The 27,892-nt window shown below is 40.1% G+C and overlaps 2 protein-coding genes across 7 annotated transcripts in view; one reads left to right on the forward strand and one right to left on the reverse strand.

Moving 5' to 3' along the window:
* The window catches only part of KCNB2 (potassium voltage-gated channel subfamily B member 2), a 435,594-nt gene extending 422,795 nt beyond the window's left edge, over positions 1 to 12,799 (reverse strand). The window contains exons 1-2 of one of the 4 annotated variants that reach the window (XM_081501701.1): positions 11,625 to 11,673; positions 2,906 to 2,958 (exon numbers count right to left, since the gene is read on the reverse strand). The gene's annotated coding sequence lies outside the window, so the exon portion shown is untranslated. Of the gene's footprint in view, positions 1 to 138; positions 246 to 2,905; positions 2,959 to 11,624; positions 11,707 to 12,131 lie in introns of those variants that run through there. The other 3 variants (XM_081501700.1, XM_081501699.1, XM_081501702.1) reach the window with 3 other exon arrangements.
* TRPA1 (transient receptor potential cation channel subfamily A member 1) overlaps positions 12,739 to 27,892 on the forward strand; it is a 249,544-nt gene continuing 234,390 nt past the window's right edge. For all 3 annotated transcript variants that reach the window (XM_081501695.1, XM_081501690.1, XM_081501691.1), the window contains exons 1-2: positions 12,739 to 12,865; positions 13,554 to 13,626. The gene's annotated coding sequence lies outside the window, so the exon portion shown is untranslated. The remainder of the gene's footprint in view (positions 12,866 to 13,553; positions 13,627 to 27,892) is intronic.

Below are 27,892 nucleotides of genomic sequence, written 5' to 3' on the forward strand. Positions count from 1 at the left end.
CACACTGTTTTTGAAGCTTAGGGTTTCCTAAAGTAATTCATGCTAATAATAATTTAGCTCAGCACTAGCACTGACTCATAAGGTAACCACCAGCTATAGATGACTATTTAAATTTAAAACTTAATTTCTCAGTCTTACAAGTCAATTTCAAGGGTCCAACAGCTTATGTGGCTACTGGCTACTACTAGTGAGCTACTAGTGGTGGCTACCACTGGTGAGCACAAATACAGGATTTTTCCATCATCACATCAAATTCTATTGGAGAACACTGGTCTAGCCAGACTTCCGTAAAGTTATGAGGCTGAGTATGTTCTGAAATAGGGATGAGAGACAAATTCTATTGGAAGTACCATGTTCTGCCTTGTCTGGATCTCATTCCACCAACTGTTTCCATCCTTAGCAGTGGCAAACCATGGACCTCCGTTTACAAACTCTCCTCTATTCCAGCTTCTAGGACCACCTGACCCTTGTCAAGAAAAATGTGAAGATTGTGTAGGTGTAAAATAGCAAGATCAAACCAGTCAATCCTAAAGGAAATCAATCTTGAGGACTCACTGGAAGAACTGATGCTGAAGCTGAAGCTCCAATATTTTGGCCACCTGATGCAAACTGTTGACTCATTGGAAAAGACCCTGATGCAGGGAATGATTGAAGGTAAAAGGTGGAGAGGGTAGCAGGGGATGAGATGGCGGGATAGCATCACCGATTCAATGGACATTAACTTCTGCAAACTCTGGGAAATAGTGAGGGACAGAGAGGGCTGGCGTGCAGCAGTTCATGGGCTCACAAAAAGTTGGATGGACACAACTTAGCAACTGAACAACGACAACAATGGGCTGGCAGTTCATCACCAGGCAGACTTGCTCCCATCCTGCTCTGCCCAACCCTGGCCAGCAATTCTTCGTAACTGTGCTCTTGGTGCTGTTTTGTGACCTAGAACCTAACTCAGGGCCCAGTTCCATCCACCATTTGTTGAGCTACCATTGGATCAACAGATAAACAATGAGCATCAGCTATGCACCTGGAGGTGCAGAGGTATGACAAATAAAGTAGTGAAGAAGAAAGAAGGCCCTGTCTTTACTGAAGTGATATTCTCACACAGGAAAATGACATTTGACAAGTAGTTACCCAAAATTTAACAGCAGAATTGGGGTAAATGCTACAAAGGAGAAAACAGCTAGAGACTGTCATACATAATAAAGTAAATCAGAAAGAGAAAAATATTTTATATTAATGCATATATGTGGAATCTAGAAAGATGGTACAGATGATCCTATTTGCAAAGCGGAAATAGAGACACAGACATAGAGAACAAATATATGGATACCAAGGGGTAGGGAAGGTGGAAGCAACTGCAAGATTGGGATTAATACATCTTCAGTCATATCTGACTCTTTTGCGACCCTATGGACTGTACAGCCTACCAGGCCCCTCTTTCCATGGGATTCTCCAGGCAAGAATATTGGAGTGGGTTGCCATGCCCTCCTCCAGGGGACCTTCCCAATCCAGGGATCAAACACAAGTCTTTTATGTCTCCTGCATTGGCAGGTGGGTTCTTTACCACTAGCGCCAACACTATGTAAAAATGGATAACTAATGAGAACCTACCATATAGCACAGGAAACTCTACTTAGTGCACTGGGGTGATCTGAATGGGAAGGAAGTCCAAAAGGGAGATGATACATGTGTACATGGGATTTTCCTGGTGGCTCAGATGGTAAAGAATATGCCTGCAATGCAGGAGATCTGGGTTCAATCCCTGGGTCGTGACGATCCCCTGGAGAATGGAATGGCTACCCACTCTAGTATTCTTGCCATGAGCAGAGTAGCCTGACTGGCTGTAGTCCATGGGGTCGCAAAGAATCAGACATGACTGAGTGATACTTTCACACATGTGTATACACATGGCTGATTCATTTTGCTGTACAGTAGAAACTAACGCAACACTATAAAGCAAATATAGTCTGATAAAAAGTTTTTCAACCAAAAATATGATTTTTTAAGGAAAAACAGAAAACAGCTAGAAAAGAGAAGAATGAAGAAACACGCTATATTCTGGGACTCCAAGAAGATTTCTTTGAACAAGTGACTTCTGACCAGAGTTGAGAGACATGAGGAAGAATTAAGAAACTGGAAGAAAGCATCTGAATAACTACCTGTGCAGGCCTCAGGGCACAGAAACCCAGATACTGGAGGGGAACTAAAAGAAAACCATAAATTGTAGCAGCAAAGGAGGGGTGTGTGGGATGAGATGACACTGGCAGGCAGGGGGCAGACTGACCAGAGCCTGTTACGAACAACAACTTTATACTAGTGATGTTTTGGAAATGAAGGAGGAATATAGTAGCCCCGAAGTTAAAGATTCAGGCCTTTACCCTAAGACAAGTGGGAATTCATTTAAGGGTTTTAGATGGATGAATGATAGGATCAGATTTGCCTTTTATCAAAAAACCAAACAGCAAATGGATTGAAAGGATAAGAAGAGGAGCTAAGAGTCCTGGTAGTAAGCTTTAGTGGAAGTTCAAAAAGAGATGTTGGTAATTTGATGATGGTACAGGAAACGGTCCTCCCCACTGTGTCTGAATCCCTGAGTTGATTACGTGACCAACACGTGGTTTTCCTAACACAGAGCTATGTCTCAGTTGGTCTGAACTCTTGCTAGCTACTTAAGACAGAGCTCTTCCTAAACTTTAAACTACAGCATTTGATCCTGTGGCTGGGTCACTCTAATCCTGCCTGCCCTGCCTGCCCCTGTCTGTCTAAATCTCCAAATCTTCCCTGTTCCCAGAAGACCTCTCCCCTCTGTGGTCAGGACTTCTCCCAGTACTCCTTCAGTCTAACTTCCTGCCTACCCAGTGCAATCTGCCATCTGTCGCCACTCTCTCTAGATGCCATGTTTACCGACCTGGTTGATCTCCTTTTAGGATCCTCTTATTCTGACATACTGAGTGCTCACTGCTGGAAAATAAAAGGAGAGAGTGGGAAAAGAACCAAATAGCTCAAGTCCTGGGGTCTGCAAAAAATAAACCCAGTGATTAGAATCAGAGAATCAAAGTATCTCTGGGTAATAATGGAGGCAGAATGGCCCAGCTCCCCTAGTTCAGCAAAACCACAGCCTACATGCCATTCCTCACTTGAAAAGTGACACCCTCACCGTTTCACCTTCAGAAATCTTGCCTCTGCCCATCACCTTTCCCTTCTAAATAGTTCATAAGGAAACACAGACTCTTTGCGCCAGGGCAGAATCACTATACTTGGCCACTAGAGAAGAAACTGGGGGTTCTTACGTTTGCCTTCTGATAGTCTGTAAGCCTATTGAGGGTAAAGACCAGTTTTGTGTAACCTGGCTACAATCTCATGCCAGTTGGACTATGAGAAAGCAATACATCCTCTTCGAGAAAGAACCACTGCTTTGTCTTGGAAAACATCATGGACTATTGATTATTACAGGCAAATCCCCTTGTGGATTTGCATACCAAGTCCTCTGGCAGCTTGAGAATGGATAGAGGGAAAATTTTATACAAAGAGATGTGAAGAAGAGTCTAGAGAAAGAGAAAGGCCTGGAAAATGGCTGGTATCTGGACCCCAAACAAATCTGGGCCAGTGAGCAAACCCCCATCATGAGAAATGGTAAATCTATTTCTAAGATCAGTGACATTTGACATTTGATTAGAATTAGTTTTTTGTCTATGGTAATAATTACCATCCTTTATCCCAAAGCACTCAGCCAGAGTCTGTTATCCACAAGACTCTTATACTAACAATGTTTTAGAGCAGTGGTCCTCAACCTTTCCGCACCAGAGACCGGTTTAATGGAAGACAATTTTTCCATGGAGCAGGGAGGGATGATTTTGGAAAGATTCAAGTCTATTACATTTATTGTACTTTATTTCTATTATTATCATATCAGTTCCACCTCAGATCACCAGGCATTAGATTCCAGAGGTTGGGGATCCCTGCTTTAGAGAATGAAGGAAAACATGTGGTAGTTCTGGAAGTCAAGGTCAAGAGCCAAAGACAGGACAGGAGTAGACGAGGGAGATGCCATCCATAGCATGGATTAACTAGTGAGTGAATGTAATTTAAACCCTTTCTCCCCATAATTTATTCTGGAGGAAGAAGACAATAGTAGGGAACAGTTGTCTACCTAAGCTTGGGTTTCAATTTTGCAAGAACGAGTTGTTACTAAGACATTCCTATTATGTCAGGGATAACATTTCCCAGTCCCGTGCATCTAGGTGGGCCATGCATGTGACTAGTTGTCATCAGTGTAATACAAGAAGTGTTGCTGTTGTCACAGTTGAGCCAGGATGTCTAAGAAGTTGATGTCTTTTCAATGTATGCTCACTTTCACTCTCTCTCCATTTGACTGTTATGCAGGTGAGAAATAAACATACATTATGTTTAGGCACTAACAGTTTGGTTCATTACAGGAGCTAGCATCATCACAAATTATTCTGAAATGGACACCTTGAAGTGGGTGCTGCCATAACAAAAATCTGATTATGTAGTATTGGCCATTGACAAGGAAACAGAGACCAGGGACCTGGAACCCTGCTATGCCGTGGCAAAACTATGCTAACTTAGAGGCCAGATCTATAGCTGTAGAGGATATGGTTGGAAAGAGCCAGAATGCTGGTTAGTATGTGATGGTTGCTCTTCACTCTATACCAAGGTATTACAAGATAATGGATGAGCTCATGAAAGAATTGGCTAGTTTGAGAACAGAAATAAGGGCAAATAACCAAATTTCAGAGGTATAAGACTACAAAGCTGAAACAATTCACTGCTTCAGGGAGTCTAATGGTGAAGAATGATACTGAAAAAGGCTTTGAATAACACATGTCCGTTAACACTTCCCAGTTAGACAAAGAGAATCAGCCTTGCAGCAAAGATATGATTAATGAAGTTACCTAAGCACCCACAGGTTTCCCTGGTGACTCAGAGAGTAAAGAATCTGCCTGCAATGCAGGAGACCAGGGTTCGATCCCTGGATGGGAAGATCTCCTGGAGGAGGAAATGACAACCCACTCCAGTATTCTTGCCTGGAGAATTCCAGGGACAGTGAAGCCTGGCAGGCTACAGTCCATGGGATTGCAGAGTTGAACACGACTGAGTGACTAACACACACATAAGGACCCAAGCTTGTTGCTTCAGATGACCCCAAAATAACCACTTGAGACACACGGGGTTGAGACATGGGCAAAGAAATGAGGCAAATTCAAGAATTATAAATAGGAAAGAACTTACGTGGTAGGTAGTGGTGTAACTGGCAGCAAATAGATAACTATGAAGACTTTGAGGGAATTGTATTGTCAAAGAAATTAGGAGGCTAGTTCCTAGTGACAATAAAACAACCTCAAAACATCCAAACTTATACCAGTAAGAAATGGGCTAAGAAAGTATTGGCTTGGCCAAAAAGTTCATTCTAGGCTGTTACCTCTGCCTAGAGTGTTGTCCATCTGCCTCTTTTTGAGCCTGGAGAGTGCTTACTCATCTCTTAAAAATTAGCTTAGATGTCATGTCAACTCTGAGATCTTGTCTGACACTCCCACGTAAAAAATGAAACTCTGACAGTTATGATCAGATTAGTCAGCCTCATATATTGTGGCTACTATTAGTTTGTTTCTAGAGCCTAGAAATACACAGGGTTGAATTTTTTGTTTATTTTGTTTATTATTTAGTCCTACAAACTTAACTTCTTACTAAAAACTTAAGAGAAATCTGACTTTTCAAAATAGCTTAACTATGCATTAGAATTGGAGTGGCTCCTGTCAATGGGAGAATATAGTTATCATCAGTAGTGCTAAATGGGATTAATACAATCTTTTGGGACGACTGTTCCAAATCATTAAGTGGTTGGGTGACAAGGCCCAGGAATGTAAGAAATTCAATGTAGGTAGAAATTTGGTGTCCTCCATTATTTTACATTTTCATCAGACACTTATATAAATAAAAAACTTGCTTATTACTATTTGACTAGATTCTAACCTTGCTGAATACAAAATATTTTCTACAGGAATGTTTTAACGATGTAACTACCATATTTAGAACTTCACCAGGATCTACTCAACATTTTGAAAAGTCACATCATCCACTATAATGCCGCTCATATCAACTGATTCACTGATACAGGACACCCACATCTGTTTGCAACGGTAGCTGTCACACTCAATGAACATATTTACTTCATTTTTATCTCAAAATGCAAAATATCCAAAAATAGCACCAATATTCAGTTGGATATTTTCTCTGAAATCCACATTTATGCATTTTTAAGTAGCAAGCATCTGACTGCTTTATGACACCTTTTAGTGCAGTATACCTAAGCATATACATGTTGATAGGCTTGAAGTTTGCATAAGCTGCTTTCCTTTTATTTTTTTCTATTACAGATAGAAATTTATATTGATTTTTAAAACATTAAACATGTGTAGGTAGGTTATACTATCTGTAAATATCATTCCAGGAAAGTAAAAGGGGCATTACCAAATATCACTTGATATAAAGGGAACATTGGGTCTGATGGAGTAGAGAATCATGATCACATACATCTATGAATTCAAAGAAATCATATATATATATATACATTTTTTTACTCTGGGGATGCTCCTGTCAGGCAGCTACTCAACTGAACTGCCATCCTGTTCCACCAATAGCTTTTATGATATTTTGTTGTGACTTATATGTCTACATGTGTAGGCTGTGAATGTATGATGTCTTTTACTCATATTTATGTCCCTAACACCTAACTTAGGGCTTGACACAGAGAAGGGGCTCAGTAGATACCTTAAGGATGAAATAACAAATGAAAATCTTGAGAGGTATGCAGTCCTTGGCTCTCTGCATAGAACTCTGAATTAATTATTAAACATTTTGCCTATATCAATAGTATCAAGCTTTCCTCATTCTGCCTAATGTTGAAGTCAGTTACATACAATTCTCTCAATTTTCTCTCCTCCTTGTGGGTCCAGTCAGTACTGTTTCACTCTGTATCCTAAAAGAACCCTGCACAGAAGCAGCAGTCAATAAATAATATTTAAATTAAATTATTCCCTGGGAATATCGCTATACATAATGGCTGTGTTTTTAGTACTAACAGTACTGTACTTCAGGTATATTATTGATTAAAAGGGTATTTGTAGATTGGTCTGGAGACCAAAGCATCATCTAAAGTACTGTTTCTATCAATGTATTACAAGTTCCAAAAAAACCAAACTTTTAAAATCAACTTTTAAGCTCCAAGCCAATTGTAGGTTGAGAGTTATCTATTCAGTGGGGCTGGGTGGATCTATGAGACCTAACATCTGTGAGAAAAATAAAAATGCCAATCAGTCATGAGGATGTATCTAAATATTTGATTGTATGGCATCCTGCAGGCAATATTTAGCCATTTTATCTTCCAAATTTAATCCAGATGGTATTTTTCACATAAACAGACACAGTGGATATTTAGAAAGAGATTTAAATGTTATAAAAACTTTTCTTGATGAAAATCTCATTAATTTATGATTTGATTTGTGCTTTCATGGTTTTATTACAGTTATTTATCACTTAATAAAATAAATGCACTCTAGACAATATAGTAGAAAGTAAATCTATCAAGTGACTATATTCCAGTTTCTATCAATATATTGAGGGAACATTTTACAGAAGAAAAAGTGGGGACATAGACAATTGTATTCAAAACTAATAATTTCTTTTTAATATATGAATATATAATTATAAAAAATAAACTAAAAATATTTACAATACTATACTCAAAATAATTCACTTAAAGAAATCTAAAACTAAAAATAAACTATCAGTAGAAATTGAACAGTCAGATTAACTGTCTCAGCCAGTGTTAGTCTCTATGGTCACTATAAGGGCAGTACTTCCTAATGTTTAAGCATTAATTCTGAGAAAATTCTACTCATCTTTTTAAAATCAGCCTCTAAATTATCTTCTTATTTCAAATTCATACTGAGAGTTTCGGATTTTTTTCCTATTTAAAATGAAGTCCCTACTTTCAGTCTTTTCCAAGCATCCCTTGTCATAATAATTACAGTATTCTTTAATGGGAGCATATAGCTCTAAATAAATCTCGGAGCTGAAAACACGTTTCCTCATTCTGTCAGTGATCACACTTCTTAATAAGTAATATCATAGTGGTTAAGTGAAGCCAGAATGCTTGGGTTCAAGCTTGACTGTATCATTGACTTCCTTGTGACTTTAAATCAGTTAACTTTTTGTTTATATAATAAAGCATATTAGTGATAACTGGCTCATAGGGTGGTTGTGAGAATTAAAATATTTAGTATTTATAAAACACTTAAAAGTGTCTGGCTCAACTGTGTGTTATAAAGATAATGAAAATGAATTTATTTTATTGACATAAATAAAATAATAATATAAATGTTATTTATATTTTTATTTAAATAGTTTTATATATTAAATATATTAAAATTTTTAATAATTTATATAAAATAACAATGCTTTAATTTATATTTTAAATTTTTAATAAAAGTTATCATTATAATATTACTATTACTTCAGTAATTCCCCAGTGCATAGACTGAAACAAATTTTCATGATCCTCTTCCTAAATCTGCCTTAATTAACTTAAGTATGAAATTGTGAAATGTATCTCTATATGAAAGAGATCCCTGATTTTGAATTCTACCTACAATTCTCCAATTATTTATTCAAGTTTTACTGTCTGTACTGTAAAAAATCCTTGAGGGGAAGGGACTATGTCTTCTTTCTATTTTGCATTTTTTATATTGTAATCGCATTATACATACCTGAAAGTGTTAGTCACTCAGTCAAGTCCAACTCTTTGTGACCCCATGAATTGTAGCCCACCAGGCTCCTCTGTCCACGGAATTTTCCAGGCAAGAATACTGGAGTGGGTTGCCATTTCCTTCTCCAGGGGATCTTCCTGACCCAGGGATTGAACCCAGATCTCCCACATTGCAGGCAGACTCTACTGATTGAGCCACCAGGGAAGACCTAATACATGCATACCTAATGAGTATTAAATAAATTAATGAATGAGTTAGTGACTGGATACATGGCATTAAGTCAGACGGCATAGATTGTTACATTTACAACTACAGGAACAGGAAATTTTCCCTTAAAGATAACACAGTAGGATTTGGCTTACACAAGCCAAGAAGCCCCGAGTTTTACACTCTTGACCTTCTGCTAGACAACATGGATTTTTGGAGAAGAGTTAGTGGAAATATATATATATATATATATTAGAATCTCAAGGAGGAAACAAGCAAAGAACCAGAATGGGCTACAGATTCCAAGTACAAAGATATTTGTAGTATATGACTAATTTTAAGGCTGTGCTGCTTTATAAAGTTTATCACTTCGGGAGTAATGAGGCTACAAACTCTTACCTTAAAAAATTCTTTGAACTTAAAAAATATCACATATAATGCATGTACAGTCTCCACACCTCTGAAGCCCTTGTGAAAATAATAAGCATCAGAGATTTGTGTAAAATCCACTTGACAAATATAGGCAAATCTCAAATAATATTACATTCTGAAGTAAATGGAAAGTCTCAACCTTATATATTTATCTTAAAATGTTCATGAGGAGATGCCCTATCAACTTTTATGATACACACACACACACACACACATATATAATGACATATACATATACACACATACATATACATGTTATGAAAATAAACAAAGTACTGATAAAAACTGGAAATCCAGAAGATAATTCCATTCTGATCCAAAACATTTTTGCTTGATAAATTATAAGGAAGTAATCAGTTCCTTGAAATTGTCTATCTCTTAGAGAGACTAATTCCTAAGAAGTGTGTGTATATATATATATATATGTATATATATATATACATATATACACATACACACACTATATATACATGTATACACACACATACACTGGTCTCTTTGAACACCATTCCAAAATGCCAGATATAAATTCAAGAAAAAATTTGTCAATGCTTAAAGAATATTTCCCACAGATACGCAGGCAGATATGTAAGAAACTTGGACAGATATGATATGCTCTTAAAGTTGCCAAGACTGTAACTGAAAGCCTGCCTATCTTTTCATTTTATTTCTCTAGCAGTCTTACTTTCTTACCATACTGGAAATGACAAGGACAAGTTCATGTTCACAGTTGCTCCAAGGCATCAACCAGGAAAACTTAAAAGCCAAACAGAGAAGACTGGCCAAAGTAATAATTTTCACTAATCTCATCTGAATATTCAGCAAACATGTATGCCTGGAAAACTCAACTGTGGGATTTGAAGACAAGTGAGACTGAAAATAGTTTCAACAGATGCATGGATTGATTCTATTTAGAAAAACACAGGAGAAAAAGAAAAGAAACACTAGAATTGTCAAAGGGGCAGGCAATGGAATTGTTCTCTGGAAGTGGTGTGTGCATCTGTGTATGAGGGAGGTTAGGGAACACTGACATGGAGAGGGCAAGGTGAAGGTTAAAAGGAGGAAGAACACAAAGAGAACTGCCAAATTATTCACTCTTTTCTCCAACAGCCTGAGTTGTGGAAAAGAAAAAGGAGTGCATTAGACACAATTGTATTTGTGATAAACAATTGGTCTGAACCTGACAGCATGAGAAAGGGGAGTAGAATGTTTACTTGGTGGAGGCTTGATAAATCTTTTAGGTGATGAGGTTACTTTTCATTCAGTGGGGGAAAAGGTGTTGATACAACGTGTCTTCCAAATTCTCAGAAACCCTATGCAGTCACACAAGTAATCACGTATTTATGCCTTACATTAAGAACACCACCTCTGGTAGCAATTAAATGAAGAGACACATGCATAGTGTACCAAATTTCTGAACTAAGTTCTGATTAATTTAAGAACCAAGAACTCTCTAGTCTAGATGTCTGTAGAGCTTATTCACATATGACAAGTAAGCTTTGTACAACTTTATATTTACTGACACACACCCCTCTAAAGAGTGAAATAAAGTAAAACTTCATTCTATACCTACATAATTTTTTTAACTGTTACACTCTTTTTCAAAACCTTTCCTGTAAATTATTCAATACTGACAGTTAGACTTTAGATTTTTGACTAGAATTTCTCTTTCTCTTGTTCTACGAAATGCGATTATCTCAATTGATGCTTTTTGATAAATAAATCAAGAGACCTCTGTCCCACACAATACTACACATTTAAAAACAATAATAAATCCTGACTTTTCTTTTGAGCTGAGCTTTAAAATATCAGATCCCCCTCAAAATTCCAAAACCCATCAATGCAAACACAGAAATGTGACATGTGAAATTTAAAATATTGACATTATTGCATAACTTGATTCGAAGGGATGCTGAACTTACTTGAAACGAACCCAAGGTCTCTGTGTGCATGCTAAATTTTTCAGTGTAATCTATTATTATAACACTTGTGCAGTTATAAATGATCCCTACATGGCATGTCTTTGCATAGTGCACACTGCCAATTTTTATGAATGAATATACAAAAATGCTCATAATTCGAGAAAATGGATGGCAGCATACTATTTTGAAAACGGTCATTAAGCACTGGAAGCAAAGGATGAGACAAATGGTCAAGTGTCTTTTGGTGCCATGCAGGGCAGCTGTATTCCCGAGTTACCTTGCAGAGTGTGTTGGAAACAGCCATGAAGCTCTTTCCTTAGAGACTCATTCTGTCTCTCAGAAACCGTGAGCTACAGAACAGAGACCTTGCGTCGCTCGGAGAACAGAATGTATGCACCTCCCTGTGTTCTGAGGACTGTTCATACATCAGAGACATCACACTCTCCGAATCCGGTCCCACAAGTGTGTGCATGTGAGTGTGGCATTTATCAACAAACGAACAGAAGGCAAGGAGAGCTCATCGCCTAGAAATAACATCTCCCATCCCTTCCCAGGCAGGCAGCTGGGAAGCTTTTCGGGGGCTAACACTTGAGCGCCTTCCCCACGGGGATGGAGTCTCGCATTTAATAACCCTCTAGGGCTAAGACAGCTTTGTGTGTAAGTCCACTCGGTGCCATATGGCCGTTTCCAATTCCTTTAGCAACTCAATTCTAGCTAGGCTGCCCGCGATGATTCATTCTTAAAGGAAGACCCCTTGGGGCTCAGCAATACCCCCGCCACTTACCTAGCTCCCACCGACCCCGCTCGGCAGGCGGCTCGGGCTCCACAAAGAGCTGTGGGATTCCCCGCTCCCTCCGGGGCTCCTTTCCCCGCGACGGTCCCCTTCGCCAATGATCTGTCGCTGGAAATCCCCCTCCCCTCCACGGAGAGGAGGGTCTCCCCGGCTGGCTGGAGCTCTTGCCTTTTTTTTTTTTCCACCCTCTCTTTACATCCCTGACTCTGGTTCACGATCTCTAGTAGGAAGGCTCAACGGAGAGGCGGCGGGAGGAAGCTAAGGCATCCTTAAAAAGAACAATAATCTTCAGAGATCTTCACCCCCTTCCCCATTGCGGGCCCCCATTCCCCTGCCGCCGCCGCCGGCGCCCAGACCAGAGAGGGCTGGGATAGAAAAGAAAAAAAATCGAGCCGGGCTCAGCTCGCCGCGCGGAAGGAGCCGGGAAGGCGAGCGGCTCCAGCCGGGGGAGTTGTCGCTCGCACGGGCTGCCAGCGGCGCGGCGGCCGGCGGGGGCGCAGGGCGGTGGGTGCTTGGTGGGTGTGTGTCTGTGGCGGAGCCGGGGAGAGGCTGGGCGCGGGAGGCGAGGCGGGGCGCTCGGGGGCGCCCGTTCGGGCGCGCACACCCGCCCGCGGCCACCCCGCCTCGCGCTCCGCCTCCTCCCGCGCTCCGCGCTCCCGCGGGCTGGAGTGGCGGCCGTCGCCGCCGCCTTCTCCTCCTCTTCCTGGGCGCCCGCGGCTCTCGAGGTGGGCGGCGGGCCTGGGTGGTTCGGTGCGGCTGGCGGGGTACCGCTGGGGACTCCCGGGCTCGGCCTGGCGGGGCGGGAGCGATGCGCTCGAGCGGGGACAGCGCCCGGGTGTCCAGGGCGCGGCCCAGGGGCGCCGGCGGGAGGGCACCGCCCACACCTCGGCGGGCGCCTCCCACTCCCCTCGCGCGCCCGCGGCTCCCGGCGGCCCCGGCCCAGCTCCACACCCACCTGCTTCCCTCGGCGGGTCTGCGGCCCCATGGGGGCCCGCCCGGGGTGGCGGGAAAAGCCCGGGGCGCCCCGGCCGGGATGCGCTTGGCGGCTTCGCGGGATTCCCTGGTCCCCTCTGTTCTCGGCTGCCGAGCTGTACCCCCGCCCGCCCCACACGCACCTGACCCTGGCCCGCTGCTAGACCCCGGGGGACTGGGGAGAGGAGAGCCAGCTCCTGAGTGATGGGACCCGGAGTAACCTCAGGGAAGGAGCGCACGGGTAACGAGTAGCGCAGAGAGGATCTGACTTTCCTCCGAGCTCCTCCAGCTCTGCTTGGGGGCCGTCGCCAGCTCCATAACCCTCGCTTTCCCGGGTTTGAGGGAAAAGCCTGGTGGGTGGGAGCCGTAACTCTGACTTCCCACAGGGGCGCTGTTCATACCCTGACTTGCTTTCTTTTGCCTGCTCTCCCTATCATCTAGAGAACTGTGCCAAGTTCCTCCTTGGAGAGGCAGCCAGATGGACACCCAGAACTTTCCTTACCTTCGTGTCGAGGTAAAGACGGGATAACTTGAGTAACAACTTCACTGGGCTCTCTGGCTTCCCGACCCATGAGACCCTCAACAGGCCCGAGGTAGAGACAGCCTCCTTAGTTACAGGGGCTTTCAGAAAACAAAGTAGCTTGAAACCACCCCTTTGCCAAGAATGCAGGCCGTGACAGTATATTTCGAGTTGGGACTCCCTTCTGAGTTTCTTTAGGCCAAGAAAGACTACTACTGAAGAAGGTCCGTGTTAATGTTTGGTAGAAACTAATGCAATACTGTAAAACAATTATCCTTCAATTAAAAATTTCTTAAAAAGTCCAAATGTACCCAGGTTTAAACGCAGATCACTTAATCCTTGACTCTCTCTTAGCCCTCATATACACTGGAATGCTCCATCATCTAGCATTCTCTACACTTTGACTTCCCAAATGTTCATGGGCTTTACCTTAGGTGCTTTTATCGACATGCCAGATGTTGGGCGGGATGTCTAATATATAAATTGGCCCTTTCCATGCCATCACCCTATGCCCAGGATCTATCCTGGTCCACTCCTGTTCTCAGGGTTTCTCACATAGGAACCCTAGGAAGAGGAGATCCCCAGACCTTTATTCCCAGCCCTGAGCTATTCCCAGGCTTCAGCCCCACATTTCCAGAGACCCCCAAGAAAAATGCAAAAAAGCAAAATGGCTGTCTGAGGAGGCCTTACAAATAGCTGTGAAAAGACAGGAAGCGAAGAGCAAAGGAGAAAAGGAAAGATATACCCATTTGAATGCAGAGTTCCAAAGAATAGCAAGGAGAGATAAGAAAGCCTTCCTCAGCGATCAGTGCAAAGAAATAGAGGAAACCAATAGAATGGGAAAGACTAGAGATCTCTTCAAGAAAATTAGAGATACCAAGGGAAAAAGATGGGCTCAATAAAGGACAGAAATGGTAGGGACCTAACAGAAGCAGAAGATATTAAGAAGAGGTGGCAAGAATACACAGAAGTACTGTACAAAAAAGTTCTTCACGACCCAGACAATCACGATGGTGTGATCACTCACCTAGAGCCAGACATCCTGGAATGTGAAGTCAAGTGGGCCTTAGGAAGCATCACTATGAACAAAGCTAGTGGATATGATGGGGTTCCAGTTGAGCTATTTCAGATCCCAAAAGATGACGCTGTGGAAGTGCTGCACTCAATATGCCAGCACATATGGAAAACTCAGCAGTGGCCACAGGACTAGAAAAGGTCAGTTTTCATTCCAATCCCAAAGAAAGGCAATCCCAAAGAATGCTCAAACTACGACACAATTGCACTCATCTCACATGCTAGTAAAGTAATGCTTAAAATTCTCCAAGCCAGGCTTCAGCAATACGTGAACTGTGAACTTCCAGATGTTCAAGCTGGTTTTAGAAAAGGCAGAGGAACCAGAGATCAAATTGCCAACATCTGATGGATCATCAAACAAGCAAGAGAGTACCAGAAAAACATCTATTTCTGCTTCATTGACTATGCCAAAGCCTTTGACTGTGTGGATCACCATAAGCTGTGGAAAATTCTGAAAGAGATGGGAATACCAGACCACCTGACCTGCCTCTTGAGAAACCTGTATGCAGGTCAGGAAGTAACATTTAGAACTGGACATGGAACAACAGACTGGTTCCAAATAGGAAAAGGAGTACGTCAAGGCTGTACATTGTCACCCTGCTTGTTTAACTTATATGCGGAGTACGTCATGAGACACATTGGGCTGGATGAAGCACAAGCTGGAATCAAGATTGCCGGGAGAAATATGAATAGCCTCAGATATGCAGATGACACCACCCTTATGGCAGAAAGTGAAGAAGAACTAAAGAGCCTCTTGATGAAACTGAAAGTGGAGAGTGAAAAAGTTGGCTCAAAGCTCAACATTCAGAAAACTAAGATCATGGCATCCGGTCCCATCACTTCATGGCAGATAGATAGGGAAACAGTGGAAACAGTGGCTGACTTTATTTTTCTGTGCTCCAATCACTGCAGATGGTGACTGCAGCCATGAAATTAAAAGATGCTTACTCCTTGGAAGGAAAGTTATGACCAACCTAGACAGCATATTAAAAAGCAGAGACATTACTTTGCCAACAAAGGTCCGTCTAGTCAAGGCTATGGTTTTTCTAGTGGTCATGTATGGATGTGAGAGTTGGACTCTAACGAAAGCTGAGCACCCAAGAATTGATGCTTTTGAACTGTGGTGTTGGAGAAGACTCTTGAGAGTCCCTTGGACTGCAAGGAGATCCAACCAGTCCATCCTAAAGGAGATCCGTCTTGGTTATTCATTGGAAGGACTGATGTTGAAGCTGAAACTCCAATACTTTGGCCACCTGATGTGAAGAGCTGACTCCTTGGAAAAGACCCTGATACTGGGAAAGATTGAGGGCAGGAGGAGAAGGGGACAACAGAGGATGAGATGGCTGGATGGCATCACCGACCCAATGGACATGGGTTTGGGTGGACTTAGGGAGTTAGTGATGGACAGGGAGGCCTGGTGTGCTGGGGTTCATGGGGTCGCAAAGAGTCGGACACGACTGAGCGGCTGAACTGAAGGATGTCTGTTCGCCTACCTCCAATCTTTCCAGCCTCCTATACATACTTCCTACAGATTACTCTGCCCCAACCACAACCCTGACCATATAATTTCCCTGGTCAGAAATGTTCCCTGGTTTCTCCATTCCCTACCAATCAGTGTCTGCACACTTCTATGCCATTTCACACCAGAGCCCCTCCTGGGATGTTCTCTCTCAGTCTCAAGTCCAAATCATTGCAGCATTTCAAGGCCCAAGTCAAACTCTGCCTCCTCCATGACCCGTCCCTTATGATGTGATCTGAAATAGCCCTAGGGCTTCCCACGTGGCGCTAGTGGTAAGAAACGACCTGCCAATGTAGGAGACCTAAGAGAGGTGGGTTCAGTCTGTGGGTTGGGAAGATCCCCTGGAGGAGGAAACGGCAACCCACCCCAGTATCTTTGCTTGGAGAATCTCATGGACAGAGGAACCTAGTGGGCTACAGTACATGGGGTCACAAAGAGTCTGCCATGACTGAAGCTACACAGCATGCATGCATGAGATAGCCTTATATCTTTAAAGAAATAGCACCTTCTGCTTCCTACAGAGTATATGTGTTTCCTGTATACAAGTCTTACCGTTTTAAATGTTTATCCAGGGTAGAGTCCATATCACTTTGTTTGCATTCTTTATGTATAACCCAAAGCCACACATATAAGAGATACCTATTCATCCAACAAATACTTAATTTTAGATTTTTCTCAGGAACTCGATAGTTGTTAAATGAGTGGAATTTGCAAAATATTTTGCCCAGAAACACTGCTTGATTCATTCTGAGGATGTGCCTAAATATAAGTGATGTGATCTTTCGTAAATTTTATGGATGATGAAAATCCCCTTACCTTACTAACCCCACATTAGTACCACTGATCGCCTTCAATGAGAATTTAATTATTTGACAAGTGTTTGTAAAAAAATTTTTTTTTCCTTAAGTTTCCATTGGGGTTCAGAAATCTGAATCCATTTTCCTACTAAGCTGTTATTGATCAAGAGAACAAATTATCTACTGGGTGAAACACACTGCTGCTATCTCTATTAATGAGAAATAGTGCACTTCCCACGTGGTGCTAGTGGTAAAGAATCTGCCTACAATGCAGATTAGAGGAAAGAGACCAGGTTCCATCCCTGGGTCAGAAAGATCCCCTGGAGTAGGGCATGGCAACCCACGCCAGAATTCTTGCCTGGAGAATCCCCAAGGAGAGAGGAGCCTAGCGGGCTACAGTCCATAGGGTCACAAAGAGTTGGACAGGACTGAAGCAACTTAGCAGGCATGCAGTATGCTAGAAGTAATTATTACCCATCATGCTCAAGTCTTGTCTGTAACCATACAACGACATGGAAAAACAAACTTTGGAAATAAAATCTAATTCCACATATGAAATTACTTGTAGCTCAAATGAATTACAGAGAACAACTCTTAGTGTACAGAATTTTTTTAAAATAGCTGACTTCTCCATATGCATAGCTTGAATTCTAGATGGCTGCAAAACCTCTTGTGTTGATCATCACCATGTGATTTCACTGCCTTAGTGTGTATCACTTTTTGTATTTTTGTAGTTACTCTCCAAAGAAAAGATGAAAAGGATCTAGCTGAAAAGTCAGACATGTTTTCACATTACTCCTTAAGTGAGGGGTCCCCAAGCCTCCAGGGATCTAATGCCTGATGATCTGAGGCAGAGCTGCTGTAATAATAATAGAAATAAAGTACACAATAAGTGTAATTCGCTTGAATCATCCCCACACCATCCCTCCTGGACCCCCTCATCCCATCCCTCACTCTCCGTGTGTGGAAAAATTGTCTTCCACAAAACTATTCCTGGTGCTAAAAAAGGTTGGGGACTACTTCTGTAAACTATCTTATTTTAACCTTTATTGATATTTATGAAAATGTTCCTATTGCTTGTATTTCAATTTCTCAGATTTATCATAAGATTTGATGAAATTGTATTAAAAGTAAAGAGAAATATCTGTTTAAAATGTCAGACTGCTTTTCTCATAACACTTGGTGAAAAATATCACTTCAATTTAAGTTTTACCTTAAATACTCTTATCATTAGATCAATTTAGATTAAGAATGCATTTCCTCATATATCAGTGCTGGTGATATTGGAATATTTATATATATAACACAATATCAAGAAAAATAGGTTTTTGGTATTTTTTGTTGAATACAGTATTTGAAAAATATTTGTTCTAATCTGAATAACATTGTTACTGACTACATTTTAACCTATCAAACTGAAATTTTCATTGGCAAGTTGACTTACAGAAAGAGTCTGTATAGATAAGAATAAAGCAGTAAAGGCTGAAGAATGAACATTTTTTAAAATGTTAAAAGCAGAAAGATAAGAATTTACAGGTTTTTGGAGACTAAATAATTAGAATTTGATTTAAATTTATTAAAGAATTTAAATGGAAATATGTTTATGACATATGAGTGAAATCAAGCCAAAACAAAATCAAATTTAAAAGAAGAGACTTTAAGAATGATATAAACACCGATGTGTGTGTGTATGTGTGCATGCATGTATTCTGGAAGGATGTGCATTAATAACTAAAGGAGTTGTCTTTAGAAGTTGAGAGGCATGTTTTGTTTTATTTGGTATAACATCTTTATACCAAAAGATAGGTGCAAATTTATTTTCTTAAACTTCAGCACCATTATACACCAAATATGTACATAGATCAGTACTGTACTTCTTTTTTTTAATGGGGAAAATACTGCTGTGGTGCTCCTTATCATACAAGAAAACCAGCACTCAAGGGTGATTAGAATTGATCACATTCTTACACCTAAAGTGCCTTCTTTTTCATGGCAAACTAAAAATGTTGGAAAACTGCTCAATTTAGAGTAACGGAATCCTAGCAACCACTGAAATCCTACACTCTCACATGACATTGAAGGCTTGAAAAATAAATGAACCGCTTATGTGTTCTTCATTGAAGAACTACGTACTAGCTTACTGATTCTTTTGAATTTAGTTAACACAGATTTGACTGTCCTTTGAAGATTTAAAGTAAGAGATAAGCTCCAATATGACTGTACTTGTAGTTGTTTTTTTTTTTTTTTTTTTTTTACAGTTCTTATAGTGAGCATGAACTTTTGGGAAAATGTTAAGTGCTTAAACACCACTTTTTTTTGCTATATAGTAGCAGGAATATAAGTACAGTGTTTGAATCCATCCTTGGAGCTACTTCCCAACGTCATTAGTATCTAAGCAACCTAGTTAGTTCTTAGGAATCCATGAAATTGAGAGGGTAAAGAATTTCTGGGGCCAGTTAACTGGAAATTCCAAAAATATGCTAGATAAAAAATATTTAATCATGTTTTTCCAGGACATGGTAGAACAGGGTCAGATTCCTGGCCGAATCTGAACCCATCTCTGTTACATATTTGGGCTTCATTAACAACAGGTCAGTTTTACCAAGACATTGCAACATGTCAGGCACTACATTCTTTACAGGTATTGGCTAATTTAATCCTGATAATGGCACTTTGAGGTAGATACTATTATTATTATTATTTCAGTTACTAAAGAGAGTAACTGAATCAGAGAAAATTTAAATTATTTGTCCAAGATCACACTGTCAGAATTAGAATTTGACCCAAGATAGTATGGCCTTAAAATTGTAGGCTATTTCCCTTTATCTTACTCCATAGTGATAACATCTTCCTTCCTGTTTCACAGGTTGTCTCAGGTTCATGTGGGAAATAGTATATCAGATACTATTGTTAATTTTTAGGGTGAAAATCTGGTTAAGATAAATGTAGACATCGACAAGCACAATCTAAAAAAAGGAGAGAAAAGGAAAAGAAATAACCTGCTGGTGGTCCTCAAAGGGGATGGAGGTAGGACATGCATCTTTTGTTTTTCTAATAGGTAGATTGATGCCGATTCAACCCCACCACTCACTAGTTGTCTTCATGACATTTGTCTGAGATTTGATGTGCCAAGGTGGGGCACGTTTGGGATGAGTCATGTTGCCATGGACTAGGATGAAGGCTTTCAGGCTCGCATAGGGGTTATCTGTGTGGATCACGATCCACACAGACGGACAGAACAGCTCCAGATTGTAAACTGGCACAGTGGATCAGAAAGCTTCTGGGGCTCTTAGAATAATCTGGGCTTTGGGTAAGTAGCCAATGGATAATCTCTTGTAGAAAAATTACAACCGATCACAAGTGAAAGAACCTTCTTAGCAAATACAAGGACACAATTCTCTGTCCCAGACTTTACATTATTATAAGCAAAAAGTGGATACAATGATAGAACATGTCCCTTCTGGCTAAGTAAGGACTTTGTCTCTCAGAGCCAAGATCACAGCCATGGCAAGCAGAGTTAAATTAGTTACAGTCTTTTCATAGAAATTTCCCAGTAGACCTAGGACTCTAGCAAAGCAATTGGATTTAAATTGTGGCAGATACTCTAACAGTGCCTTTGTTCCCTTCTGACAGTGAAGCCTGAGCTGACAGTAAATTCAACAGAGACATACTCCCCAAAGGGCCACTCTCAGACTGACAAAAAAGTAATGCTGCCATATTTCTTGGTCATCCTTGTCATTAGCACTCTTGCGCCTTTAAGACCTTTGCCATATCATGTAGAAAATTCTCATCACGAGTGAGATCCACAGTCTGACAGTTATCATTTCTCACTGCTAATTCAGGTAGTGCTTCAGTGTTTTGTTCTGAGTAAAATATATTACGGTAATAAATGTAAAATCAAAATTTTTTTAAATCACCCTAGCATTGTTAATTCAGTAAAATTACATCAAGAACTTAACACAAGTAATTATTGAAAAGCTTTTAGTATTAAAGATGATAGATGTGAGTAAGTAGTCAAAACTGATAAACACGTATCGGAAGGCATACAGATTTAAAAATAAGCATATTTTACTTAAAATATGCTACAGAAATAAAAGAATGATTTTCTTCAAGAATGCTAACCTTTGCTTAATCACTACTAACAAATTGTCAGTTTATGGAATTTAAGTATATATGCTAATTATGGCACCTAGTATTTTACTTTGTATAATATCTTATCATGTTATATATTATATATATTATTTGAAGTTAAATACGGTCGATGTGCATCTTAGGTGTTTGGTTCTGTTTATTAGTCTAATCCTTTTTGACAGAAAACAACAAAATTATGTAAAGCACTTATCCTTCAATTAAGAACTAAATTTTTTTAAAAATGAAGACTTCTTTCAACGAACACAGGTATATATTTCTGAACACAAGAGCAAGTGATTTTGGCTGGAATTTAAAATACAGAAGTGAAAATGTTGAAAAGACTGTTTTTTCCTCACCTCCCCACCCCTACTTGTACTCTGCACTTGTGTGTGTGCTAAGTCATTTCGGTCGTGTCCAACTCTTTGTGACCCTGTGGACTGTAGCCCACCAGGCTCCTCTGTCCATGGGATTCTCCAGGCAAGAATACTGGAGTGGGTTGCCATGCCCTCCTCCAGGGGATCTTCCCAACCCAGGGATTGAACCCATGTCTCTTAGGTCTCCTGCACTAGCAGGTGGATTCTTTACCACTAACACCACCTGGAAAGCCCTATTTGTACTCTATGCAGAGCTAAAACAGGCCCAACCAGATTTTAGAGTCTGTCATAGTTAATATTTGATTTAGCTAATTGCATTACTTATAGAAATAATCAGATATGGGAATGGAGAATTAAACATGGAAATTCAGCCTGTGAAATGAGTCTAATTATCATGAAAGCCGTCTACTTGGACTTTCCGCTCCTGCCATCATGGAAGTCCCCATACAGCCCCAGGAACGGATCAGTTCACATGGCAATGTGTTGGGAGATGTTAGTGTCACTGAAGAAGCAAGCCTTCATGAGCTCTAAGTCAACCGTGACTCATCCTATCATTTCCTTCTACCACGTAAGAAAGTGAGTTGAATAGAAAATTAACTTCTCCTGAGAACAGCAACAAAAATTAAAACTACATCCCTCGCATGGCTCCTGCTAATTCGAGTAGGGGGATGAACTTTTACCTGCAGAAATTAGATAATTTCTCTTCTTCCCTCTTTCACTATATATATCCTCCAAAACTAGCCCCTGATGTTAGCTGGGTGTGTCCATCACAGGTACCAGGTGGGCTTAGCTAGTGATAGTACACACACAAAAAAGTGTGTCATTCTCTTATACTGCTTTGAATTCCTAAACGTAATAGTTACAACAACTACGTTTGATAACAATTGACACAAAAGAAATCTAATATAAGCGTCATCACCTTTTCTACTATGAATTGCATTAATTTAAAACACTTCTGGGAATTCCCTGGTGATCCACCAGTTAGGACTTCATGCTGCCACTGCAGGAGGCACAGGTTTGATCCCTGGTTGGAGAGCTAAGATCCTGCAAGTTGGGGCCAAAAAAAAAAAAAAAAAAAACAGAGAAAAAAGCAAAAAACCAAAACAAAAAAGTAAAACATTTCTAATATCTATATTCCAATGAGAAATCTTTAAAGTTCAGTATTTTGCACAAAGTTCATTTAGAAATTTGAAGGGCACTGTACACAGGATATCATGAGATTGTTTGGAGAGACTGTGTTTTCATATGGGATTTCCCTAGTGGCTCAGACGATAAAGAATCCTCCTGTCATGCAGCAGACCTGGGTTCAATCCCTGGGTTGGGAAGATTCCCCTGGAGAAGGGAATGGCTACCCACTCCAGTATTCTTGCCTTCATATGTACATAAAATGAAATTTAGCTATTAAGAACTGCAAGCTCAAGAGAGTTCCTAGGAACAAGAATTTCAACACAGAGTCAGGTTATCGGCTTATATAATTTTCTATATTGCCTATGGCAATTACCAATAGTTGTAGAATTGGAAACTAGTGCAAAAAAAAAAACAAAACACATTAACAAAAAAGTAGACTGGGCAAATTGAATTTGTTAAGTAGTGAATGCTGAGAAAGGAACACTTTCCTGTCTCTTTAAAAACTCTCCAATTTTTTCCCCAAAGCATGAGATTCGAGTGCCCTTAGATAGTATTATTGTTTGGTTTGCAGAGCTAGAAAATACTCCTGGGATCCCCATTTGAAAAATGTGGCTGTTGACATTTAAATGACTCTGTTATGATTTGACCTGGAAAATTATGGTCAGATCTGTGCACTTTATTACCAGACAAATGTGACCAGATTAAAGGGAATTTGGAAAAGACTAAAGTAAATGATTAAAAAAGAAAATAAGAGGGGAAACATTACAATTGTACTACCAGAGAGGGAAACAGAGATTTAGAAATCCTGTGTCTGAGGAATGAATGGAGGTAGCATTGAGATTATGTTCTGTGTCACAAAATAAATACAACAAAATAATGAGATTAAAGATAACCAACATTCCTATTTTTAAAACATCCATTTTACAAGATATTTAAAGTTATTGTAAAATATTATTCTTCTCAAAATATTAAATACAGTAAGCCCTTTAAAAAAAAGAAAAAGAAAGAAACTTATTTTTATTTATTTATTTGGCTGCTCCCGGTCTTAGTTGCAGCACATGGGATTTTTAGCTGCTGCATGTGGGATCTAGTTTCCTGACCAGGGATGGAACCCAGGGGCCCCGCATTGGAAGCTCCAAGTCTCAACCACTGGACCACCAGGGAAGCCCCAGGAAGCCCTTTTTTAAAACAAAACAAAGCGAAGCAAACCACAATGACACTTAGACTTAAAGAACATAACCTGCTACTGCTATATTTACAATAGATGACCAACACAGACCTGTGTATAGCACAGGGAACTCTGCTCAATGTAATGTGGCAGGCTGAATGAGAGAGGAGTTTGGGGAAGAATGGATACATGTATATGTATGGCTGAGTTCCTTTGCTGTGTACCTGAAATTATCACAATATTGTTAATTGGCTATACTCCATATAAAATAAAAAGTTAAAAAAAAAATTTAACTTGCTCATAATAAAGAGCTACTTTTCTTACTCTCTCAAGAAAAAAGTATTTATCCTGAAAATACTTGCTAATGTGAAAACCACTTAATAAATGTGATACTTTATTTGATCATTTAAATAATAAGGCATATTATGTAATATATCTTGGGGCCTCATCGTATATTGAAAATATGTAGCTATATCATGTAATAAATATTAACATTATTAAATACTTAAACTAGTTATTGCTTCATCCATAATTATGATTTAGAGAATTAAAATTCTAACAAGAATTATGTCTGAATGAAAACTTACTTGACAATGTCAGAGTAAGTAATTTCTATACAAAGCACTACATTTTCTCCTTAAGAAATTTATAGATTTAGCCAAGTTTTTGGCATTCCTATTGATATTCCTTCCCTCTTTCCTTCCTATTACACTTAATGAACAATTTTATATCTATCACAGCTAGAGTGACAGACTTAGTAGGTAAAAATATGTAATAATTTCTTCTTCAACTTAGGTTAGCCCTTAGAAAGTGGCAGGGAAATGATAAAATTGGGAAAGGTAGAATCACTACCACATCTTCTCTAACCACATCTTCTCTCTGACATCCCTGCCTTTTTCTCGCTTGGTGGTCATCACTGCCTCTAGAACCTTCATCTAGATCCAGATGACTCCCAAAGTCATCTTTTCTAATCCTTGATAATTGCAATTAGTGTTACATTTCTGACTGCCTCTTGGAGCCTTCCAGTTGGATATTATGCCATTGTCTCAAGTAAATTTATCTGAAACAGTTCCTCCTCTTGATCCCCAGTCCTGCAGATTACCTATGTTCTTTCATTGTCCTGCATCAAAGCTTTTGCACGTATCTTTTTTTATTAATTGGGGTATAGTTGCTTTATGGGCTTCCCTGGTGGCACATTGGTAAAGAATCCGCATGCCAATACAGGAGACAAGGGTTCAGTCCCGGGTCAGGAAGAACCCCTGGAGAAGGAAATGGCATCCCACTCCAGTATTCTTGCCTGGGAAATCCCATGTATGGAGGAGCCTGGTGGGCTACAGTCCAAGGAGTCACTAAAGAGTCAGACATCACTTATCAACTAAATAACAATAACATAGTTGCTTCATAGTGTTCTGTTCCTTTCTGCTGTACAATGAAGTGAATCAACTATGTATATATGTATATTCAGTGTGTATGACAGTCTCTAGGTCCATCCACATCACTACAATCACTACAATTTCATTCCTTTTTATGGCTGATTAATACTCCACCTTATATATATATATATATATATATATGCCGCATCTTCTCCATCCATTCATGTATCAATGGACCCTTATGTCGGATCCACGTCTTGGCTATTGCAAATCATGCTACGATGAAACACCTCACACAAGTCAGAATGGCCATCATCAAAAAAGTCTACAAATACTAAATGCTAGAGAGAGTGTGGAGAAAAGGGAACCCTCTTGCACTGTTGGTAGGAATGTAAATTGATACAACCACTATGGAGAGCAGTATGGAGGTTCCTTAAAAAAAAAAAAAAAAAACCTAAAAATAGAACTGCCCTATGACCCAGTAATCCCACTCCTGGGCATATAGCCTGAGAAAATCAATTCAAAAAGACCCCGGCAGGCTGGTGTTCATGGCAGGCATCTTAACTCATTGCTTTCTCCTTCCCAATTCAGTTACCAAGTCCTCTGGCTTTTCTTTCATAAAGTCTTCTAACCCAGTGTCACAGGTGCACACACGCAGACACATACACGCACACACACAACTACTGCATAGTTTACCTCATTCCCACAATTCCCTCCAGTGTGGATGATTCTCTTCTCACTATCACCTTCCCAAAACATGCCCATCATTCCATCACATCTGGCTTTAAAAACAATTTGCTTCTGTCAAATAAATCCTCAATCCCTTACCCTGAGGTTCAAACTTTTCCCCGACTTTATTCCAGCCCATATTTCCACACTCACTGCTCACTCATAGTCCTGTCATCACCATCCCTCAAAGCGAGCTTGCATTCCCAAATCTACACTTTGAACTGCACCACATTCTTATTTTGCAGTACTCTCTCCTTCCTACTCCCTCAATCAGAATTCCAAAAATAATAATCATCACCTAACTAATAATCATAATCTCACTCCCTGAAGTTTTCCTTGACTCTTTTAGGCAGGAGAGGTTTTGTTCTCTCTTAACCTATATCACATTATCTGCTACTCATTTATCTTAGAAAATGGTAGTGTTTAGCACTTAGAACAACATACTCTCTTCTGAAAAAACTGAAAGTGGTAGTCACTCAATCATGTCTGACTCTCTGCGACTCCATGGACTGTAGCCCATCAGGCTCCTCTGTCCATGGAATTCTCCAGGCAAGAATACTGGAGTAGGTAGCCATTCTCTTCTCCAGGGGGTCTTCCTGACCCAGGGATTGAACCTAGATCTCCTGCATTGCAGGAAGCTTCTTTATCATCTGGGCCACACTCTTTTCTACTATATATTATATTGAATGCCTAATATGTGTTAAATGCTATCTCATCATTGCTTTTTATAGAGCGTTGCAAAGGTCATCTGTTTCTCTGATTAGATGATCAGCGACTTGAGAGAAGTTCGTTAAGAAAAAATGAAAAACCACATACTTTGAAATTACAGTCATCTAGGAAGTTCAAAACAAACTCAAGATATCGCTGTGAGAGTGGGCAGGTTACTTAGCTTCTCTAAGCCTCAGGTCCCTTTTTTGTGAAAAAAAGAAAAAGATATACCTATCTTGAAAGCTTGTTTTAAAGGCTAATTAAACTTATATATGTAGAGATATCAACCACAGAAGACACTGAAGATATGTGTGTTCTTCCTTTCCCCATATGTCCTCTAAAAATCTTACTCACAGTGGGGACTTTGTCAAAATTAATTGATCACAAAACATTTGTAGCAATTTAAATGTTTAATATTTCTTAGGAAAAAAAAACTTTTTTTTCTCCCTAGAGCAGAAGCATACATGAGAGATTAGAGAATAATAGGGTTGACAATGTAGGTTGGTACAAGACAGAGGAAAACCTGGACTGTCAGGCCATGGGCTATTTTCCACACTTAAACTGAAACAAGACATGCTGAAATATATTCACCCAAGAGTCACGTGAACTGTTATTCTCTTTTTAATTGGCCCTCATTGCAACATGTGGGAAACAGCTGGAAGGGAATACAGATAGGTGTTAGATATTTTTAAAAGCATGAATTCCCTTTCAGAAGACTGGGCTAATGTTCTGATCTTGATAATGAATAGCTGTGTGACCCTAGGGAAACCCTTTACCTCTCTGAGCCTCTGTTTTCTCATATGTAAAATAGAATTAATAATTTTTCTCATGGAATGTCTTCAAGGCTTAAATGAGATTAAATATATAATATATAATTCATAAGATGTGATGTACTGCATGTATATAAAATATTAAAAATGACATATATGCTCTGTTTGATAGGTGATAGTATCATTGGAGATTGGCAATGGCACCCCACTCCAGTACTCTTGCCTAGAAAATCCCATGGACAGAGGAGCCTGGTAGGCTGCAGTCCATGGGGTCACTAAGAGTCAGACACGACTGAGTGACTTCACTTTCACTTTTCCCTTTCATGCACTGGAGAAGGAAATGGCAACCCACTCCAGTGTTCTTGCCTGGAGAATCCCAGGCACAGGGGAGCCTGGCGGGCTGCCGTCTATGGGGTTGCACAGAGTCGGACACGACTGAAGCGACTTAGCAGCAGCAGCAGCAGCAGTATCATTAGAGTTAGATTTGAT

The sequence above is a fragment of the Giraffa tippelskirchi genome, chromosome 6 (assembly GCF_054371585.1).
Source record: "Giraffa tippelskirchi isolate mGirTip1 chromosome 6, T2T-mGirTip1v1.2.pri, whole genome shotgun sequence".
NCBI classification, from domain to species: domain Eukaryota; kingdom Metazoa; phylum Chordata; class Mammalia; order Artiodactyla; family Giraffidae; genus Giraffa; species Giraffa tippelskirchi.